Genomic DNA, 23,350 nt, shown 5'->3' on the forward strand with positions numbered 1-23,350 from the left:
TGACCAAATCAGGATAATTAGCATGTTCTTTACTTCAGATCCAGAATCCTATCTTCTAGCTTTCTTGAAATGAACAATAGGTTATTGTTAGCTGCAGTTATTCTTCTGTGTAATAAAATTCCAGAATTTATTCTTCTTATCTGACTGTAACTTTGAACCTGTTAGGCAGCTTCTCACCCACACTTCAGTGCAGTCCCCACCCTCTGAGAATCACTGTCCTACTGTCTCTGCCTGAGAACCATGCCTTCAGTTCCCTGCACAGAGAGCATGTGGTGCTTGCCTTTCTGATGTACTTTTTGTAATACAGTTTTCTTCCAGGTTCATCCATTTTTCCAGCAAATTACAGGATTTCACTTTTTAGAAATGGCTGATTGTGTACTTACACTTTTTTTTAAAATCTGTTCCAATTGGAAGCACTTTCACTGTTTATTGTGAATAGTGTGGTCGGCATGGGAGTGCAGCTGTCTCTTCCAGACACTGACTTTGTTCCCTGTGGATGGACACCCAGCACTCAGATTGCTGTACATTTTCACTAATGGCGTGAAAGAATTCCCCTCTTCTCCATCCTCAGCACCATGTGTTGTTATTTTTGTTAGTAATTGCTTTTCTAACTGGGATGGGTGATACTTGCTGTTTGGATTTGCATCTCTCCAACAATTAGTGATGCTGATGTTGAACATTTTTTACATACTTGCTTTCTTACTCAGGCGCTTTCTTTTGAGAAGTGTCTACTCAAGTATAAGGTCCACCTTTATTGTTGTGGCCTCAGATGTAGTTTGCAAATATTTTCCTCCATTCTTTAAGTTTTCCTTCCCTCTGTTTATTATTTCCCTTGCTGTGCAAAAACCTTTACTTTGATGTAATCCTAAGTCAATTTTTGGCTTTGTTCTCTGTGCTTTTGTCTTATTTAAAAATACAGGCCAGGGAGGTCTTTTTACATAGGTGAAGGTGCTGGCGCCAAGCCTTACGACCTGAGCAGCCTACACGGTGGGAGGAGAGGACCAACTCTAGCAACATGTCCTCTGCCTTCACATATTTTCTGTGGCATTGGAACACACAGACACACAGACACACACAGACACACACACACACACACACACACACACACACACACAGACACACACACACAATCTATGCAATAATTTTTTTAAAAAATTCCTCGCATAGTTAACTTCATGAAGCATTTTCTCTGTTTTTTTTCAGGTGGATTCTGATTTTAGTCTCATATCTAAGCCTTTAATCCATTTTAAGTTTATTTTTATGTGTGATAAAAGACATGGATGTGACTTAATTCTTTTGCATGTAGACATCCTGTTTTTCTAGCAGCAGTATAGAAGAAATTGTCCTTTCCTGAATGTATGTTCTTGGTGTCTTTGTGAAAATCATTTGGCTGTAAATGTGTGCATTTATTTCTGGGTTCTCTATTGTGTTTTTTGTTTTGTTTTGTTTTTCATGTGTTTATATGCCAGTATTATTTTGTAATATGTCTCTAAAGTCAACAGGCTAATAACTCCATTCTCACTCCTTTACTTGATAGTTTGGGCTATCGGAGCTCTTCTGTGGTTCACAGATGATGCTAGAGAAGATGTTTTCCTATTTCTGTAAAGAATATTGGTATTTTGACATGACTTGCACTGACAGTGTAGATCACTTTGGGTACTGTGGACATCTTAACAATATTGATTTTTATGGTCCGTAAACATGGAGTACTTCCTGTTGACTGTATTGTTTTCAATCTCTCTTCAATGTTTAATAGTTTGTGTTGTAAAGTTTTATGTCTTGGTTGAAATTATTCTTAGAATGCTTGTTTTTACTGTTTATTTATTTTGTAGCTCTCACAATGGGGTTATTTCCTTGGTTTCCTTGTCAGATCAATTACTATTCATGTAAAGAAACACTAGATTTCTATGTGCTGATTCTTTTTATTATGCAATTTTACTGAGTTTATAGGCTATGAGTTTTTAGCAGAGTCTTTATGGGTTGTTTTTATATGTATGAAAATATCATCTGTACATAAGGAAATGTGCCTTCCTCCCACTTTAGATGTCCTTTGTTAAAATGTGATGTTTTTAGCACAATAAAAAAAATAGTACTATTGTTTGTGTTTTTATCATTTTTATTTTCCACACTTTGTGTACATGAATCACTTTAAAGATATAATCTCAGATTTCACTTAAAAATGATAAATTCCAGCCATGTGCACTCCTTTAACCTCAGCATTTGGGAGGTAGAGGCAGGTGGATCTCTTGAGTTCGAGGCCAGCCTGGTCTACAGAACGAGTTCCAGGACAGCCAGAGCTGCACCAAAAAAACCTGTTTCAAGAAACCATAAATAAATAAATTGGCTTTATAAAACAGTAAGAAATGTGCTGATTTATTTTCTATGTTTTCTGATTGGGAAATGGTCACAGGACTCAAGACTATGGTGTAGCAAGGTCAGAGAAATGTAGAGGCTGAAGTACTTTTGTAAGACCTTGGGTGGTCTAGCTGGATTTCCAAGTTGTTATAACAATCTTTTATGTCATGAGATGCCTTGCCCAGCTTGTGCAATGTAGCCATTACAGCCAGGCAAACCTGTTGCTCAACCACTCCAGTTCTGTTTCCTCTTTATCCAGATCAATTTATTTCCATGCAAATATGGTTTAATACATTTTTTAAAACCACCTAATGAGAAAGACTAAAACTTTCTGTAGACTTGCTGACTATAAAGAAAAAAGAACTACTTTAAAAGTACACTATGAGCCATTGAGGGTTTAGAAGTCTTTAAAATCCAGGTTCAACCAGCAGCTGGTGACATCAGGCACAGTTGGTTCTCACAGATGGCTCTCTCCTTTCTACCCACATAGCTTCCCACAGACTCCTTCACTAGTCGCCGTGGTACTCGGCCACAGGTGGGAGGTGTAGTGCCTGTCACTGGCACAGTGCTGGAAGTCACGCCTCAGCTTCCTGCCAACTTCAGGGCTCGGTTGGCTGTTCCAGCGGGAGCCAGTGGTCTCTGCTGTTGTTTAGCTTTTGTTTTTGCTGTGGGACAGAAGGTGGGGAAGAAAGAGGAGTCTGTGAACCATTCCATCAGGAGGTTGTATCGATTACTAGCTTCAACTGTTTCACATTTCTGTCCTGTTAAAACAATGAACGTGACAGTCAGCCATCTGTTTCCTTCGAAGTAGATGATTCATTTTTTGCTTTGTATTCTGTAAAAGAGTATTGATTTTGAGAAGTATGTGGACACAACTAACTTGAAAGTCAGTTTTAATTCATATTTAATGCATTAATTTGTTAAGAGTTAGTTCTGCAAAGAAAAGTAAAATGACTGTGATACCCCAAAAAATGGATTTGAAAAGTCATCTTTTTCTTTAAATCAGAAGAAAATAAGTCAACATTTGCTTGGGCAAATCTGCTCCATAACTTTCTATTTCAAAGATGTGGAACTTGCAGGGATTGTGTTTGCAAGAGCTCCTTTGCTGTTGGGTTCCCCACCTTGCTTCATTCTGTGTTTAGAGCCCATAGCTACTTTGCTACATTGTGAAGACATTGAAGGGTTCAAGCTGTGTGGGATTATTGATCTTACAGATGCCATAAACAGACAATTTCTTTAAGGTTTTATATTCTTTTATTTTATTTTATTTTTTGAGACAGGAGTCTCATGTAGCCAAGGATGATCTTGAACTTCTGATCCTTCTGCCTCAAGCTCTTGAGAGCTGAGGTTATAGGTGTGCACCACAACATTCTGTGTTGTATGGTTATGAGGTACTTGAACCCAGGGCCTGAGCATGCCGGGCAAGCATTCTACCAATTGAGTTACACCTCCAGCTTAAATCACTTTTTATTTGTATCAAAACATACTGAACAATGGGTTATGAGATGCAAAAGAGGATTTAGCTTTTACATCTACTTTTAGTCCTTGTCCAGTTAAGCACAAACACACACAAGTGCATTAAACACATGGATTTCTGAAGGCCCACTGTGTGCAAGTCATTATTTTAGTACCAAAGATACAAAAATTAAGCTACCTGTCTATTTGAGGATACATATATGTACATATATAAGGACCACCATAGAGATTAAAACAGGTACCTACAAAGTGTAACTGGGAGTTGATAATGGATTATGCCAAAGAGTGGAGGAATGTGGAGGAATTTGCTCAGGGTCTTGAAGGATGGCTGAGATTCTTTCAGTGGGTCTTAACCAGTGGGAATAGGAAAGCATGAAGACCTGAAATGTAAGAGAATCTCTAAAGTGGCTAGAAGAATCACCGGAATTTACAGCAGAGATTAAGCATAACTTCCGTTCTGCGGTTGGCCATCTCATCTGCTTCTCACATTCTCCTCTTAGTTGCACACTTCAGCTGCCAGGCCACAGAGCTTCCTCTCACTAGTGTTTCTGGCCACTGAGTAGGTAACTTCTCCCCTCCTTTATGAGCATGACTCGGTTCGTGGAAGGAATGCATCTGGTGCCTCTGTGTGTGTTATTCCCCAAACAAACCCATTCTGCCTTGTCTGATCACTCCTGTTCTTCATTGAGGTTCAGTCCTGAAGTCTTCAGGACTGTTTTCAAACTAAATCTGTCCTTGAAGAGTGATATGCTTAAAGTCCTAAGAGTAATCCTGAGATGAATTTTGACAAGGCTGATTGACAGATTTTAAGATGATTCCTGGAGGGCTGGAGAGATGGGTTAGTAGCTCCGTACATTTGTTGCTCTAGCAGAGGACCTGTGTTTAGTTCCCAGCACCCACATGGTAGTTCACAAACCATCTATGACTCTAGTTCCAGGGGACCTGAAGCCTTCTTTTGACCTCCTTGGGTACTAGGCACATACATGATGTATATACATACATGGAGGCAAACACTTATGCACATAAAATTAACTAAATCTTTAAAAATAAAAAAATCTGTAGCGAATACTCCTTCAGATATACAAATTCTGATATATTTAAAAATAAACCACCTGTTGTGCCACATGTCTGTGGCTTTTTACGCCTGGAGGCTGAGGTAGGAGGCTCAATTGAGCCCAGGTGTTTGGAGGCACGATTCACTACACTCACTGAAGGCTAGGACTGAGTGATTAGCAGTGGGAGCATGCCTGTGAACAGCCATGTACTTTAGCCTGGGCTACACAGAGAAACCTCTTCTTTAAAACAAAGTCACACTGCTAAGTTTTTAGTGTGATAATGACATTTTGACTATGATCTTTTTGCTGTTGTTTTGTTTTTCGAGGCAGGGTTTCTCTGTGTAGCTTTGTGCCTTTCCTGGAACTCACTTTTGGAGATCAGGCTGGCCTCGAACTCACAGAGATCTGCCTGCCTCTGCCTCCCAAGTGCTGGGATTAAAGGTGTGCTGAAATATTCAATAATAAAAAGTAAAACAAGTTTGCATTATGTTTACACTTCAATTTGTACTCGAAGCTTAGAAAGGAATAATTGTTTTTGTGGATATAAAGACTACATTTAAAAATATTTCTTCTATTTTTGAGATTATAATAATTACATCATTTCTCCCTTCCATTTTCTCCCTCAATACCCTCCCACATACCTCTCCTTGCTCTCTTTCAAATTCATGGCCTCTTTTTCATTAATTGCTGTTACACACAGGTATGTGTTTGTACATATATATTTCTAAATATAACCTGATCCGTTTGTATAATGTTACTTGTATGTATGTTTTTAGAGCTGACGGCTTGGCATTGGTATCCAGTTGGTGTGCTCTGAGAAGACAATTCCCCCACTCTCAGCACTCCTCAGTTGTCTGTAGTTATTTGTGTAGGACTGAGACTTTGTGGTCTTTCTTTCATTTACTTTGGCATGTCTGTCACTATCCTTGTTCAGCTCATGCCTAGGCAGTCATGTTGGTAAGACTTTTGGGGTATAGGTTCTGATATTACAAGAAGACAGTTGTAAATTTGCTGATTCTCTGGTTCTTAAAATCATTCTGTCTCCATTTCTGCAAGGTCCCCTGATTTTTATGTGCAAGAATTATTCTGTAGACAAATCCATTGGGACCAGGCTCTACAACTCCACATTTTGATTGGTTGTGTTTTTCTGTAATGGTCTCCTTTAGTTGCAAAGAGAAGTTTCCTTGATGAAAGGTGAAGACTACACTTATCTGTGGGTATAAGGGCAAATATTTAGAGTGTAGTTAGGGATTATGCTGGTTTGGATACAGGTTATCCTCCAAGACCTAGCACTTCACTAGCCCTGGGTAGTTGGCTAGGTTTCCAGTACCAAGCATGATTTTTCTCTTGTTGAGTGGGTGTTGGTTACAGACAGGATATGTGTGTCACTATTTTACACTCAGGTATATTGTGCCATACAGATTGTTGTGGTTCACAGGCATCATAGCTGCATAGGACTGTTGGTTGCTTCTCTCCTTTGGAAGTTTGAGTGGTGTCTTTTGGTACTACGCAAGCTAGTTTCAAGAAAGAGGCCTTTAAATCAGTTCCAGCTGAGGGCCCTGTGACAGACTGTATCTTAACCCCACTGGATCATCACTTCCTTGGATTGGGGAAATCTAAGTTCTCTACAAAAACCTCATTACTTTTTCTATAAAGACTTCTGATAAGTAGTTTTATGTAGATAAATCTTTAGTAATTTAAAGGTGACTAAGTAGGCCACTAAACATGCTGCAAATTTGACAAAGCATATATTAAACATTCTACCTCTTTCTACAAAGAATGCAACACTATTTCAGCTTTGTCTTTATTGTTTTCAACATAGCCTCTGTATAAAGACTTCATGAATGAATATTACTAAATGTATATAGATGTAGAGGTGTCTCCCTCTCTGTTACGATGTGTCAGAGGGGATTTTTTTATTTCACCCTTTTTACACCTTTCAATTTGATTTTAAGAACTCCAGGTGGGCTGGAGATATAGCTCAGTAACAGAGCAATTGCCTATCCTCTGAGAGAAAAATAAACTAACTCCAGGCATTCCTGGACCACAAACTTGTTTTTCTTTCATTCAAATTGTTTAGTCCAGCAAGAAGGGGTTTTGCATGCCTGTAATCCACCCCCTTGGGAAGTGAACACAGAAGGATCCAGCATACAAGATCATTCTGTACTACAGGGCAAGTTGGAGACCAACCTGGCTATATGAGACCCTATCTCAAAAAGCCAAACAGTAGAAAAAAGTGCTCAGCCTGTAAAGAGCTCATACCTCAGACAGCAGGAGGTCTCCAGTCCTTTTCAAGCATTTAGGATGGTTTGTTTCCAAAATTGTAAGATGATTCAGAGAGCTACTGACTGGAGAGTGCAGGGCAGCTCATGAGTGAGCTCCTCAGGGCTTTAGACATTCCTAGGGGCGACTGCACAGGCATTGGGTGGTCCTCCTGTTCAAGTCAATGCAGAGCTCATCTTTATACACTCTAGTGGTTTTCCTTGCTCCAGAACCAGCTAATTAACACACCCCTAGCTCTTTATTTTTCAATTTATAAATCACCTCTATTGATATTAATTTGTATTTTCAAGGTGGTTTCCCTTTTGGTAACCTTTCTAGAACATGACCTAAGGCTGCTTGTATCTGAATTGCACAGTGTGCTAGTTAAACATTCAGATTTCTGCCCAATGCCATAGATGTCTTGGAGCAGAAGCCCTGGAAGCCTTGGAAGAGGGTTTGGAGGCAATGTTTTGGACTGATAGCCATGCTCAAAGACAATAAGTCACTACTGTATCCTATCTCCTTTAAAATTCTATTTGTTGTTTCAAAAGAGCATCTTGTGCAAAAAGAAACCTTACATTTTGGGGTAAAAATTTAGAGAGAAAATTTAATTAAAGTAAAAATTTAATTAAAAATTAAATATAAGAATTGTTACCATTCAGACCCACCCCTTGGGGACCTGGCCAATAAGCAGGCAATACCTTGGCCCATCTAGGGTTCTGACAACATAATCCTACATAGCCTGTAGCCCATTTGCAAAGTCCCCTCATAAAAGACGGGCCCCACCCACCCTCTCTCTCTTCTCTCCTCAGCCCCCTCCCATCCCCATCCTTTTCTCTCTGCCCTCTTCCTCCCCATTCCCCACTAATAAAACTCTCCACGTGGGTGCTGTCTGCATGACATGTCTCTCCCTCACCCACCATGGGGCCCCTCAGCTCCAACCTACCAAGGTCTCTCTGTCACTGTTTTTAAAATACAACGTTTGGTGTGGTGCCTTAAAACTTGGCAGGCTCTCGGGCAGTTGCTCCTGCCTGCCCGCAGTCTGAGACACACTGGGACCCTGGAACCTTCAACAGTTTCACTTTACCAACTGAAGGATCCCTGGGCCCCTTCATCCTACACGGACGGACGGGATCGGTAAGCTCCCCCTGCCCTTCTCCAATATGGGCAATCCCCATGAGCCGGGCCTTGTTTTGTCTCTCAAACCCACAAGTCCTTCGGGCTTAGACCTTCAGCCCCTGCCTTTTGACGACCTATTGGGCAGCTTGTGCTTCTTTATCTTGGACCCACATGTCCTGGTCCCTGCTCTGTGTTTGATGGATCACTTAGCAACTTGTGCCTTCTCAATTGGTCCTCGCTGAATTTCTGAGATGCTAGAGTTCAGTCCTTGAATCTTATTTCTGTACCCCACTCACAGAAAATGTGCCTAAACTTACCTGCCTTTGCCCCGGTACCACTCAGATATCAACCCACATGGCCTCTTACTGGCACCCCATATCCCGATTTTTCATGGGATCTTTGCAGCTTCTGCCAGCAATCCATGTCCTGCTTGCTCTCCTCTCTCAGTAGCCTGGGGGAGCCGTACTGTTAGGAATTTGCACGGGTGGGGAACCCTCAGCTGGGAGTCCAGAGTATCGCACACCTGAGGGAAAGCCTGCTGGGCAGATGCAGCAGGGGCAGTGGCATGTGGAAAGTCACTCACACCCAGGTGCTGCATCCACGTGGAGTTACAATAGAGAGATGACAAGAAGGCTAGAGAGGGATTCAGGAAAGAAAGAGAAGGGAGAGAAAGTGGAGGTGTGCACACCCCATAGGAGTGGAGAAAAAGGGAGCAGAAGAGGGGGAGAAGAAGGGGAGCGGTTTTTCCTTTATGTCAGGATGCAGATTGGCCCCAGGGGGTGGGATTGCAAAGGGCAGGTCAGAATATTGATACATACCTTGGGCTCTAGCCTGCTGGATGCCTCCCTCTCTCCTGCTCCCTGCTTCTGTGCCGGCTAGCATCTCATGTTTTTGCTCAAAATGTTTCTCTTCACACCCTGCCTCCCTACTGCAACCACCATGCCTAGGTTTCCCTCCAGCACCTTCTGCGAGCTCCGGACAATTCTTCCCGCTGCCCTAGAGGCTGGCCCCATAGGAGCAGCATCTGGTACCACCGCCTCCATTACCTCGGCAGGAAACAGCTTTCATTCTCTGGTTCCTTACAAGCTGCTTTATACTATAAACTCTTATTTTAGGATTTTTAAATTAGTCAGCTGACAGTTTCCCAGGAAAAGTTTTGTCTTTCTGTTAAAAAGTCTATTTCGTATGAGTGGATGGAAATGTGTGAACCGTGTGGCCACATGCTTGTGTTTCTGACTGATTTTATTTTTTTGAGCTGAGGATCGAACCCAGGGCCTTGTAGGCTAGCGCTCTACCACTGAGCTAAATCCCCAACCTCTGACTGATTTTTGAATGTCTGAGATTATGTGTTCTGTATGACTTGTGGGGAAAAAAAAAAAAAAAAAAAAACAGCTAAGAAATTGGGTATGGAAAACATCACGTGATCTGCCATGATGGACAGGTGCCATTTTGACTAAGGTCAAAGACAGACAGGTTATATGACTTGACCACCATCTATGATGAGGGTGACCACATGGGCTGGATAGATTCCTATGTGATTATTTCTGTCCTGTACTAAACACAAGGTTTGTGAAAGATACGATTTAAAACAATGGTGGTTTACTGAGATATTAAAGCTGCATCTCTGCATTCATGTACAGGGATGAATCTTGCTGGCAGCCAGATTTTGTAACCTAAGAATACATCTAGTCCTAATGACCTCTCTGATCATTTTATCTCCTTCTAGAGTAAGGAATCAACAAGTCTCAAATATTTTGGATTGGTATGGACTTTTGTATGATGATAAAAATGTAAAGCTATATTTGATTCAACTCTGATGTATAATATACTCTATATGATAATAGAAATTTAAAGTTATAAAGATCTATTCAGATTAACAAAAGCTAATTTAGAGATTTACACCTATGTCTTTGCCAAGTGTTAAACACCAAGCTTCTAGAGACTTTAAATAAATGATGGAATATGTTTGATAAATAAGGTATTTGATAAACAAGATATATATTCTATAATAGAAGGTCCCCTGAGAGGGTCCTTTCCCAGAGTTGGACATTTGGGCAGAGGGCTGCATTGCTTGTCAAGGGCAATGCTGATCTCTGTGCCCCCTCAGTCCCTGCTTACAAACAAGCAAAGTTTGTCTATTCAGATATACCTAATAGATAGATGGTCCTCAAATGCTCAGAGATCTGCAGAATATGGCATTTAAAATGTTTAATTAAAAAGCCTTTCATGGTAGACATGCCAGCTCCTGGAAGCACCCCTATTTCCTCCAAAGAAGATGGACAGGCACAGAAGAGCCTCCACCCAGAACTTGCTCCAGAGTGGCAGCATCAGCCACTGAGCAAACCTGCCTTTCACCTCAACTTTTGCCTTGACTGCTGCCAGGGCCTCTTCAGACCACGGCAACAGGACTCTGGGAACCCATTGCCTCACTTTTGCCTAGGCAAGGTAGGCTGGTCCTCCCCACAAGCTCCTACCCCACAACTGTCGGATCTTCTGAGGTCTGGCATGCCTAGAACTGGCAGCCGAAGACTGATGTTGTTGCCCTGAGACCTCTGCCCTCAATGACCATGGAGCCAGCAGGTAAGTCTCTGTCACTTTCAGTCACTAACTCAGGTAAAATTTATCCTTCTCAGATCTCTGATGTCATTTGATGACCAGGTTTTGTCAGTTCAACAGCAGCAACCCAGGCTCCAGCTGCCTTCCCAGTTCTCTGTGTAAAATCCATAGGCCTCACTCTCCTAGAACCAATACTAAGTCTAGACACAACTCATTTTGCAGTGACTGTTCACAGTGGCCAGCCACCTGTATCTCCTGGTGAATTAGATAAAAAGGAGGTGCTTTAAGGTTTGTTTATGTGAAGACAGGAAAGCTGTCTCTCTCTCCTGATCATTTACTTATCCTTCTCCAACCTGATGGTGTTTGATGACCAGGGTACTAATAAATTTGCCAGTTTTACAACTCTTCCCCCAACCCCAAGGCTACAAGCACCTTGGTAGCTCATTAGTAAGTTTCCTGTTAAAGTACAGACAGCTGTGCCTCATTTCCAGACTTGATGATAGAGGATAAACTGGTTTCAGATGTAACTTTGGTTGTTCAAAGATCTAACATTGATAAATGCAGTTTTGATAGACTGAGCACTAACTACAAACAGTTTTAGGAGTCCTTAAGTTTCTAGCCTTTTGCTATGACACCAAGATACAAATCTGTTCTAGTTGTTTCACAGACACCTGCCAGTTCCTGCACAGGTCCACCTCTTCTGCCAGATTCATGCCAAGGCAAACCCGCAGGGTCTTCCAGATACACCAGCCCCTGTACCAGCTCTGAGGACACCAACTGGGTGAATAGTGACAGGCTAACTTCACCCCATGCCTACCTGTAAAAACTCCGCTATCTCCTAACTTGTTGACACTTTTACAGGGTGGATAGAGGCGTTTCCCACCTCCAGAGAAACAGCAGATGTGATGGCTCAGGCACTCCTGAAGAACACATCATCCCTCAGTTTGGCGTGCCGTTCCCCCAAGCTCCTGGGACTTCACCGCTGGTACCACCTCTCCAGGCTCAAGCAGGCACCTACTCAGAAACTGGAACCTGGTTTTCCAAATGTCCCAAAAAGGGCATAACTGCTCTCATGCTTCGCTCATTCACCCCTGTCTCTTCTGTATAACCAGGGCACTTCCCTGTTCCATTCTTTCTGGCAGTCATCTCTCTTCCCACGGCTAGCCCCACTCATGGGGCTGATGATAACAGTTTATTTCTTTTCCTAGCAACCTGCCTTCTCAGCTCCCTCAAGGAACAGATGCTTGAGGTCTCCATGATGACAGCTAACTGAATGCTTCTTCACTCACACCTCCTGCTGTGCATGAACCCGACTCCTAACCTCTCACTCCCCACTTCATCCTAAGTCATCAGGAAGCAGTCTTGAGAATTCAGCGCACTCATTTCCCGTCACTTGCTATCCGTAACTCACCTTTTTATAATAAACAAAAGGGAGGAATGTTTCATTCAGACCCGCCCCTTGCGGACCTGGCCAATAAGCAGACAATACCTTGGCCAACCCAGGGTCCTGACAATGTCATCCTATGTAGCCCATAGCGCTTTTGTGTAGTGCAGCATATGTGAAGTCCCTTCATAAATGGCAGGCACCGCCCACTGTCTCTCTTCTCTCCTCAGGCCCCACCCATTTTCTTCCTCCTTTCCCTCTCCACACAAGGCTGCTCTGCACCCTCTTTCTGCCCCCCCCCCCGACTAATAAAACTCTCCACGTGGGTGCTGTCTGCATGACATGTCTCTCCCTCACCCACCGTGGGGCCCCTCAGCTCCAACCCACCAAGCCCTCTCTTCTGCCATTTTTAAAATACAACAAGAATCCCTGTCAATTGTAGAATAACAGAACCTAGCACTATACATTCATTACTTCAGCTGCCAGGGTCCTGCTATTGCTTTTTGTTTTCCTTTTTTTTTTGAAGCTGAGTATCAAACCCAGGGCCTTACACTTGCTAGGCAAGCACTCTACCACTGAGCTAGATCCTCAACCCTGCTTTTTGTTTTGTTCATCTTTTCTGACAGGGTTTCTCTGTGTATTACTCTGGCTGTCCTGGAAATCAGGACTCTATAGACAGGCTGGCCTCAAACTCACAGAGATCTGCCTGCCTCTGCATCCTGAGTGCTGAGATTAAAGGAGTGTGCCACTGCCTGGCTAAAAAAATGTTTTAAGGGTATAGAATTCTGGATATTCAATTTTTCCCTGCTGTACTAAAAGACTGACCTGTGCGAGGACAGGTTTCCATCTTCCTTTCACTCCCTCATCCCCCTCATGTGCTACAGTTTAAAGGAAGGCCTTTCTTATACTAATCTGACTCCAGTTTCCCATGGGCAGAAAGCTCTGTAGAATCCTGGGATGGAAGTCACACTGTGTGAGTAGTAAATGAACAGCAAATCCTTTTGTGGTCAGATGGATTTCTAGTTTCTCCTATGAAGTTGCAGGACATTTTCAAATGGACTGTAAACTAATAGATTATATTTGCTCATTTCAGATAGGTCTCCTGTAGAACTGGCTGTCCTTAAGCTCACTCTCTAACTAAGGGTAACCTTGGACTTCTGCTTCTCCTTCCTCCACTTCCTGAGAGCTGAGTTCATAGCCTTGTGTGACCATGCCTGGTTTAACCGATAGATAACTAGAAAAAAACAAAACAAACCCACACGATTTGTCCCAGGACTTTTGGCATTATTCTGACAGAACAAACACTTCAGGGTAGCTGCCAGTTCCTCCCACTTGTGTAGCAGTTTCCCTCAGTATTCACATAAATTATTAAGCGGAAAACGATAGAGCTTTAAGACTCAGGTTGGAATTTGTCTCAATTCAGCAATAAAATTATCTACAGATACTTAGCCTGGTTTTATCAAAACCACAAAATTCAGGTCATTTATAGAGACATTTCTGTTTAATAACTCCTTACCAAATTATAGACTATTTTTTGTGTTGTTTTTATCAGTAGCATGCCAATAATAATTGAAGTAACTAAATCTAGAATTGTGTGTGTGTGTGTGTGTGTGTGTGTGTGTGTGTGTGTGTGTGTGCAAGCAGATCAGAGGTCCTTTCACCATTTTCCACCTTCTTTTCTGAGGGGGTGGGTGTCTCTCACTGACTCTGGCTGGCCAGCTAGTCCCTGTGGGTCTCCTGTCTCCACTTCTCAGCTTTCTACGCAGATGATGCAGACCCAAACTCAGGTTCTCACACTTGTCCTACAAGCACTTTACTTACTCCCTGAGCCACACCTCATTAGCCCCTAGAATAACTTTTTTTTAATTCTGTGTTTTGAGACAGGGTCTCTTTATGCAACCCTGGCTGTTATGAAACTCTCGATGTAGACCGGGCTGGCCTCAGAGCTCACAGAGGTCCACCTGCCTCTGTGTTCCTAGTCCCAAGTGCCGGGATTAGGGTGTGCAACAACTCACCTGGCTCATAGAATACATTTTAAACATAATTCTATAGTCACAGGGACTAGATATGGTATAATTTCAATTTATAAACTTTTATTATGATATTTAAGATGATAGAGAGTGTCAAGAATTAAAATATAGAACAGAGTCAAATTCTTTGATGGAAGTAAAACAGAATACGAGTTGAAGGAAAGAAAGGAAAGAGAATCCTCTCAATAAAGAGCAGCTTGTTCATGAATTAAAACAAATGATGGGATATTAGATCCTATTAGGTAGATTTGGGTGTTTTCTTGGTATTTTGTTTGCTTGTTTGTTTTAATAATTTATTTGTATTTTATGTACATTGGTGTTTTGCCTGCATATATGTCTGTGTAAGGGTGTTGCATCCCCTGGATCAGAAGTTATAGACAGTTGTGAGCTGTCATGTAGGTGATGAAAATTGAACCTGGGTCCTCAAGAAAAGCAGCCAGTGCTCTTAACCACTGAGCCATCTCTCCAGCCCCTGCTTTTTTTTTTAATTAGGAATTTTTTAAAATTCATTTTATGTGCCAATCACAGATACCCCTCTCCTTATTCAACCCACCCCTCCGTCCTCCCCCCAACCCATGCCCCATTCCCTCCTCCAACAAGGCAAGGTCTCTTGTGGGGAGTCCACAGAGCCTGGTACATTCAGTAGAGGCATGCCCAAGCCCCTATCCCTGCATCAAGGCTGTGCAAGGTGTCACTGTAGGTAGTGAACTCCGATTAGCCAAGTCAGGCACCACAGATAGATCCTGATCCTACTGTCAGGGGCCCTGTAAGCTACACAACTGTCTTGCTCACCAGAGGGCCTAGTCCAGTCCCATGAAGGCTCCACAGCTGTTGGTCTAAAATTCATGAATCCCCACTAGTTTGGTTTGGTTGTCTCTGTAGGTTTCTCCATCATGATCCTGATGCCCCTTGCTCATAGAATCCCTCTTCCCTCTCTTCCATTGGACTCCTGGAGCTTGGCCTGGTACTTGGCTCTGGATCTCTGCATCTGCTTCCATCAGTTACTCAATGAAGGCTCTATGATGACAGGGTATTCACCGATTTGATTATTAGGGTAAGCCAGTTCAGGCACCCTCTCCACTATTGCTAGTAGTCTAAGCTGAGGTCATCCTTGTGATTCCTGGGAACTTCCCTAGCACTCAGTTTCTCCTTATCCCGATGATGTCTCCCTCCATCATGGTATCTCCCTCACTGCTACCCCACTCCGTCCCTACTCCAGCTCGACCATCTCATGTTCTCACCCTGTACCTTCCACCCTTCATTGCCGCCCCCCCCCCCCCCCCCCCCCCCCCGCCATCCACAGTTTACTCATGGAGATCTCATCTATTTCCCCTTCCCAGGGCGATCTATACATTCTGTCTTTGGTTCCTCCTTATTAGCTAGCTTCTCTGGAGCTGTGGGTTGTAGTCTGATTGTCCTTTGCTTTACATCTAGCACCCACTTATGAGTGAGTACATACCATGTTTGTCCTTCTGTGTCTGGGTTACCTTACTCAGAATGAGTAGTTTCATTTTCTAGTTCCATCCATTTGCCTGCAAATTTCATGATGTCATTGTTTTTTACTGCTGAGTAATAATCCATTGTGTATATGTACCATGTTTTCTTAATTCATTCTTCAGTTGAGGGGCATCTAGGTTCTCAGCCCCACTTTTTGTTTTTTAAGATAGGGTTTTTCTGTGTAGCCCTGGCTGTCTTAGAACTAGGTGTGTAGGTCAGGCTGGCCTCTAACTCAGAGAACAGCCTGCTTCTGCCTCTTGAGTGCTGGGATTAAAGGTGTGCACCACCACACCTAGCCCATTAGATCAATTTTTAAAGCATCTCAATATTTTATTTTAAAATGAAGATATTTACAGTATAAATTTGCAGTATATTAACTTGGGCTGAAAAAAAATTAAATATCAGCTTTGAAGGAACTCTGACAAGCCTGAGTGTGGTGAGCATGGCTCTGGTAGGCCTTGCTCTTCTCACCCACTCCCTCTGTCTTGCTAAAAACTATTAGATTGCATTCCTAAAACTAGCCACGAAGCTCTATTCCCTTATTTGGCCACTTCCTCCTCCTGAGGCTGACTACCAAGGTCAGCTATCAAAGTATTGAAGTCCAGCAACCAAAAGCCCCCTTTGGCTCACCTAATTATCATACCCAGTTAAAATTTAAATCTTCATTCTAACATGGGGTTTTCTCTTTTATCTTTATAAACCACCATTTGTGTATTGCCACATTTGTCCCCCTCTATTCAGAGGCAGTCCTTTGTCCCTCTGTGACAAATACCTCTGCTCCCTTTCCCTGGCTCCCTTCCCCCTTCTCCCTCGTTCTCCATCTCCTGTCTTTGTCCCTTACTCTCTGCCCTCTGTCCCTCTGGAGCAAATAAATCTCCTTTGTGCTGAGAATATGGTGATATTTTATTTGTGCTAAAGTGTGATTTTATTTGTATGTTAATAAATAAAAGTGCCTGGGGGTCAGAGCTAATAGCAAGCCATTTAGCAGAAGTCTGGCAGTGGTAGCACATACCCTTAATCCTGATCACATGACAGGCAGATCTCTGTGTGTTCAAGGATACAGCCAGCATGGAGACACACATCTTTAATCTTAACACCAACCATAGTGACCTGTAGGTCTGTATAGACAGGCAGTGACAAGGAGGTCATGTGGTTGTGTTAACAACCAATGAGAAGGCAGAACAGAAAGTCAATAAAAAGACACACAGGAAGTGGGTCTCTTTCTGAGGGAAAGGACGCAGCGACAGCGAGGGGTAAGAAGACAGTCTTGGTCTTAGCTCTTGGCTGCTGCTCTGACCTCTTGGACTTTTAACTCTACATTTGGCTCTGTGTTTCTTATTTAATAAAACTGTTCAGAACTATATCTACACTGAGAACTTGGTCTTGGTGGTTCTGAACCCATACTTTTCTTTTCAAGCTTAGTAAGTTATAATAGGATTCTAAGTTTTACAAAACAAAATTCTTTTGGAAGTGGTTGCAACAAGAAGTTTGAAAACCACTGTTTTAGGAAATCTAGTTCAGGAATCAGTGTATAGAATAGACCAGAATAGGGAAGAATTGAGAGAAAATGGCTAGGACACCAGCAGAAGACATCTGAAATTTCCCAGACCTGAAGAATTTGAACCATATTAATTTCACGTGCATGGAAATGAAGAGAAACAGGCAGAGCCCAAATGAGGATTAGTGTTCTTGATTCTTCCTCTAAGGCTTTCAATGCGGTCAAAACTGAGTTTCCTATGTTTTCTGGCAGCAGACTCTGGCCTGACCTGGTTCTGAACATCTCCTTCCTTCCTTCCTTCCTTCCTTCCTTCCTTCCTTCCTTCCTTCCTTCCTTCCTTCCTTCCTCCACCATTCACCTGACATTCTGCTAAATGCTGACTTGTGATAGGTGAGGCAGGATGCCTGGCCTCAGAGCATATTTACTCTAGCAGAGCACCAACAGCCAAGTATGATGCCAGAGACAGATGTGTGGCCCCCAAACCTTACTCCTCTTCCATGCACACTTCAGCTTCTCTTTCCTAGATGCCTGAACAGACAACCTTTGCAAACAGAGATGTAAATGTGCACTCAAGCAGGAATGAGACAGGCAGTAAGCAGGGACATGGAAACCTGGGTTGTTTGTTTGTTTGTTTATCTGTTTATTTATTTTAATGGTATGGTTGCAGAGCCTGAGGGTCTGCTGCATGCTGGTGTGAGGTTCAGGGATACTCATTTTGCTGGCATGGATCTAATATGGCAGCATTTGAACTAGTTATTTCCTTAGGCTCCAGTTTTTCTATTTCTGTTTTCTGACCACAACTAACTTGGTACTCAGCAATCATCTGTAGAATTTTGGAGCTCATTTTCCTAGCCTTTTCAGTCATTTTGTAAGCATTGAATTGTACAAGTGCTCCCTGATTTATCCTTAGGTTCCATCCCAATAAACCAATATGAGGCTAAAAATATCATTAAGACAAGAGTGCATTTAATACACCTAACCTACTGAATGCCACAGTCGCATAACCATGGCTCTAAGTACCTTTGGTTATCCTTGTGATCATATATGGTTGATGTAGGGCTGTGCGTTTCTGCCTACCACAACACGGAAGGATCATGCCAGTCTGTATGATGCTTTTAGCCAGGGGCAGATCAAAGTCCCCAAACTGAAGTAATATTCCACTGACTATTGATGCTTTTACATCATTGTAAAGTTGAAGAAAAGGTAATGTCATTAAGCCACCACAAGGTGAAATGTCTCTAAGTCAGGATATCTGTATTAAACCTCTGAGTTCACAGTAGCTGGAATGGCTTTTCACGGTGACCACATTCTGGCTGGCAGCCATTCATTCCTCTGAGCTTCTCTCCAGTCTCCATATTGTCTCTTTGGTCTTTTTATAATCTAGTGGTGTTGGGAGCCAACCAACCTGTGCTAACTCTGGCAGGCCCAGTGGTTACTTAAGTACCTCTCTTTCAGACTAACCCCTCACAGGACTTTTTTTTGGTTGGTTTTCCTTTTGGGGTGGGGGGAGATCTTTCATGACCTTTCTGGCAAAAGCTATTCATAAATGGATCTAAATGTGATTTCAGCATATTGAACCTTTACATGCTGTCTACACTATTGTTCACCTGCGTTTAACTTGTCAGTGTGGGACTCCACTGCTCTTTCTTCAGGTTCTATTGTGTGCTTCAGCCTGGGTGACTGACTCACCTGCTCCTTCACAGCAGGACTGTCTGAGTCATTTCCTTAGCACTGACCCTTTTTAGGTGGTTTAAAAGGTTCTCTGGAGATCTAATTTAAAAAGCTGATTCCTCAACCAAACCTGAATCAGTAGACTGAGGCTCGGCTGGAAGTCTGCATTTTAAAAAAACACCATGAGGCATTCTGACTCACAAGGACTTGAACTAACCCTGATGTCAGAGCCTTGCCTATGTTAATGGGTAGGGCAGAGGAATTCCAGTTCCTTCCCTCTTCCTTGGACCGTGGGGATGGGAAAAGAGAGAGAGGTGGGAGGTGGCCTGTGGGTTGAAAGCCTGGCTGGCTGGGATTATCATTGTAACTCTGGTTCACACAGGGAAATGAGAAGGGAAACCAGTTTGTGCAGGAAGGTAATGAGCTCACCTGAGGCCAGTTGGGTCTGACATCCAAGTGAAGATGACGTGTTGGCAGCTTATAAAATGGACTCGATGAGTCAGGTCTGGAGGTTGGTTGGTGGGATAGAGTCTCTGTTCAGGCTTCAGAGAGTCATTGCTGTATCTAATTATTCTTTAATGTGGTTCACTCATGGTTGTCTTGAAGATGAAATAAACCTACTGATGTCATTCCCAACCTGGTATGGAATCAATACATTTTATATTTGTACTGGGTTGTCCAAGAGGGAAAATGAAGAGGTCCGCACTGGTAAAAATCATCATTATGGGTTGCCTAAGAGATGCTGAGGGCTCCGCTCTTTCCCATAGACCTTACCATCTGTTTCTCACGATCCTTCTTCCCCTTTCTCCAGACCACAGAGAAGTACAGCATGGTTGTATAAACTGGGGAAGAAGAAAATAATATAGAATGCGCATTAGGGAGAATAAAGGTGAAAAGTAGAACTATTTATTTTCATTACTTGTTTCAGCTGCCCACAAATCAGGCTAGGTTAAAAAATAATGTGTCTTTATCCTCAGCAAACTTAGTCTCTCCTGGAAGAAATAGAGTAGTCAGGCCCTTTGGTCAAACCAGTCATTTTTCCTTCCTGGTGACCACAGATCCCCAGCTTCTGCCCAGAAGTCCTTCAGCAGGTCCACAGTCCCATTACTTACCAAGAGAAGCAGCATTGTGCTATGTATTGTCAGAGATGCTAGACATCAGTGTGTAGAGTCCTCGACCACCTGCGATATCAATAGTCAGGAGGCAATGCATGAACTGTCCTGAGGCAAACAGGGCTTAATCAAGGATCTCAAGCTAGAAAGGCCTACCATGACCCCATGTTAAAACTGTCTGTATCTCAGAAGAGGGACCCACACATGCATTTGCTGATTTGAGTACTTACATACCCCACATGGCTGACAAGAACGGAAGCAACCAGCCTGACCGGTCACATTCTCGTGAACTGGTTACCTGGCAGCAGTCTACAAAGGCTACAGTGGGTGGCCAAGGCTCTTCCCGATCAGGAGAAACAGGGCAAGAACTGAAGACTTCCTCCAGTGCTGTCTGGAGTCTCCTTCACTCCAAAACTACATCTTTGGAGTTTCCTAGATATCTCTCAAAGTAGCCTAGTCAAATACCCTTTTCTGTTAAAAGGAGTCTTTAAACACACTTCAAGAGACCACCCTGATGCTCAGCTTCTGGAGGAAGCAGTATTGATGATGCAGGGAGTTTTGATATGAACTTGAAGAAAGTGAATCTGAATGTCGGCATTACATCGACAAACTGGAGTACCTGGATGAGAAGTGTCCTGGCCCTGAGAGAGGACCCAGGGTCATAGCGAGCCCAGGGCTGCAGTGACACGGGGAGCAGACTAAAAGTGCCTGTAAAGTACACATTTTCCTGTTTCAAGACATCTTGGTTTTGACCCAGCCTGTTAGACGAAATGAACCTCACTCCTACTGGGTTTGCCTGCAGACCATCCCAGTGCAGGAGCTGGTTCTGGAAGACCTGCAGGATGGGGACGTGCAATTAGGCGGTTCCTTCCGAGGGGTTGTTGGCAACTCAGACAAAGCTAAAAACATCTTTAGAGTCCGCTTCCAAGACCCCTCTCCAGGCCAGTTTCACACACTGCGAGCCAATGATGTGCTCCATAAGCAGCGATGGCTCTTGTATCCACACCGCCATTGCCCCTTTCCAGCCAGCTCCCAGCGCTCCAGAGCTGCAGGGCTTCTGGAGCTCCAGAAGAGGATGGACGAGAACAAGCCCTCTGCTGGAATCTCAGAGCCCAGCGAAGGCTGGCCAGGCTTCTCAGGGTTACACAGGTAAATGATGAACATGCACTGGAATGTGGCTTCAGTGTATGGACAGAAACCAGAAACGTGCAAGTGGTATGGGCACAGCCTGGCTTCCCTAGAGCAAGGACAGAAACTCATAAGGTGGTAATGGGAAAGAGCCTCTGGTATAATTGTGTGTATTAACTGGTGCGGGGACTGTTTATTTATAAATTGGGACTTTTTTCTTATAATGGGAGTATCCTAGGATTACTCTGAATCAGCTACAGTATGTTCATGTGGGTTTCTCTCTCTGCTCCCTCTTCCATTGTCATAAATGGCAGCTAACGATATTCAGATTACTATTAAATTGAAGAATGTAAAAAGGTATTTTAATGGATTATTTGAAAAATGTCAATCATGTATTTTTTTTAACTTTCTTTTTATTTATTCTTTGTGTCTTTCACATCATGTATCTCGATTCCATGCATTTCCCATCCCTGTGTATCTGCTCTTGCAGACTCCCTCCAAGGTACAATTCAAGAGAAAAAAAAAAAGAAAAAAAAAAGGAGAGAAAATCTCCTCATGGAAGTGTCCTGTGACACAGTGAGTCACGCAGCAAATCCCTTTGTCCATTTATCTTTACTTGCAAGTATTCATTGCAAAGAGTCATTGTCTGTTCGAGGCCTCTGGGTTCTGCCACACTGTCGAAGCTGGCCCTCCCTGGGCCTCTTCTTGGATCTCCTGTTGTCGTCCTGTGTGGTGGAGATCCTGGAGCTCCCCTTCACATGCTCCCACAGATCACAGATGGGGTGAATATTGGGGTGAACCAATTCATAACCCTGTCAACCAGGTGTTTTTAAATCAGTGAACTATGAATGAAATGGGTACACTCCTCACTCCTGATTCACCATGACTTTCCAACATTTACCTAACGTGGTAGTCACAGTATTTGCCAAACTTAAGGTTTTTCGAAAGCTGAAATTCTACCAATGTTTGTGGTTAAACCTCAAGTGGTGAGTGAAACTTTAAGAAAAGTGCTGTTTTTACAGTGTATCATGCTAGGGCAGTAAAGACCCATGACATGACTTAGTATATTCTAGACGACTGGAAGAAACCACATCCAGGATTTTGGTGAAAGTTTTGTGTTGTCTGCAAAGAAGAAAGAAGGCAGGAGACTGGACAGTGAAGAGAAGGAGGGAAAGTAGAGTGGTCTCAAGATTGTACCACAGTGTCAGAAATAGGGAAGCCTGACCTGAGGTGTTAGGAAGTTCTAGAATCAGGCCAGGGTATGGACTGTATTTGCTTTGGTTTCTCATACCTGCAAATAATGAATGTGAAAAGAAACAGTGAAATGTGCTGGAAATTCGACCATTTTATGTTAATTCTGATTGGATTTCTTCATAAGACAGAAAAAAAGCTCTCGATTCTTCACTGCAAAATCTTTCTCTAGAGATGGGGTCAGGCCCTTTACAGGGGAGGAGGATGAACCTGTCCTTCGTCAGCCCAGGTTACTCCTGTGGCCAGTCCAAGGCATTGTCAACTGTGTGGGAAATGAGCTGCTGTGGGAAGGAAACGGGAAAAGGATGTAAATGGACCTGTCAAGTGACTTCTCTGAATAAGTGAATTATACAATTTAAAAAAGCCCACATGTAAAAAATGTGCCTGAAGTTGTCTCTCGGATTTTATGTAAACATTCTAGTGATCTTCCAGCCTTATTGTAAAATCTGTTTTTCTTCTCTCTAAAAATCAGAAGGCTTTAGGTTCTTTTCTCCAGTGAAATCTTATGCAGAAATAGGAAATAGGATTTTGTTAATGTAGGTATATTTGACTGAAACACACACACATACACACACACATACACACACACACACACACACACACACACACACACACACACACACCTGTTGCCTGAGTTTCTTGAAATGAGTGGGGTTCTTTTGGTAGAGTAAACGTGTAAACTAACAGGCTGGGAGTGTAACTCCTCAGTGGCACAGTGCTGGCCTAAGGCCCTGAGTTCAGCTGTCAGCTTTGTGGTGGTGGAGTGAGCTTGGGAAGCGAAAGGAGGCAGAGGAGGAGGGGGAAGGAGAAGGAATTTAAAGTCAGAGGTATGGATGATAAGAAAACACATTTATTTCCAAATTTGTAATGGTTGTATGATAGTGATGGCATCTGACACATTCGGAAAAGTAGTTGCAAATGGAGTAATTTTTTAAATAAAATCCCCCATCTTTGTA

At 42.9% G+C, this 23,350-nt stretch overlaps 1 non-coding gene and 1 pseudogene across 1 annotated transcript; one reads left to right on the forward strand and one right to left on the reverse strand.

The window, feature by feature from the left end:
• Window positions 1-1,701: 1,701 nt before the first annotated feature.
• On the forward strand, window positions 1,702-22,705 carry LOC118580069 (annotated as a pseudogene).
• On the reverse strand, window positions 3,812-3,933 carry LOC118580973. Its single transcript, XR_004944621.1, has one exon. It is a non-coding gene; the product is annotated as a small nucleolar RNA SNORA40 (small nucleolar RNA).
• Window positions 22,706-23,350: the final 645 nt, after the last annotated feature.

Source organism: Onychomys torridus, chromosome 3 (genome assembly GCF_903995425.1).
Source record: "Onychomys torridus chromosome 3, mOncTor1.1, whole genome shotgun sequence".
NCBI classification, from domain to species: domain Eukaryota; kingdom Metazoa; phylum Chordata; class Mammalia; order Rodentia; family Cricetidae; genus Onychomys; species Onychomys torridus.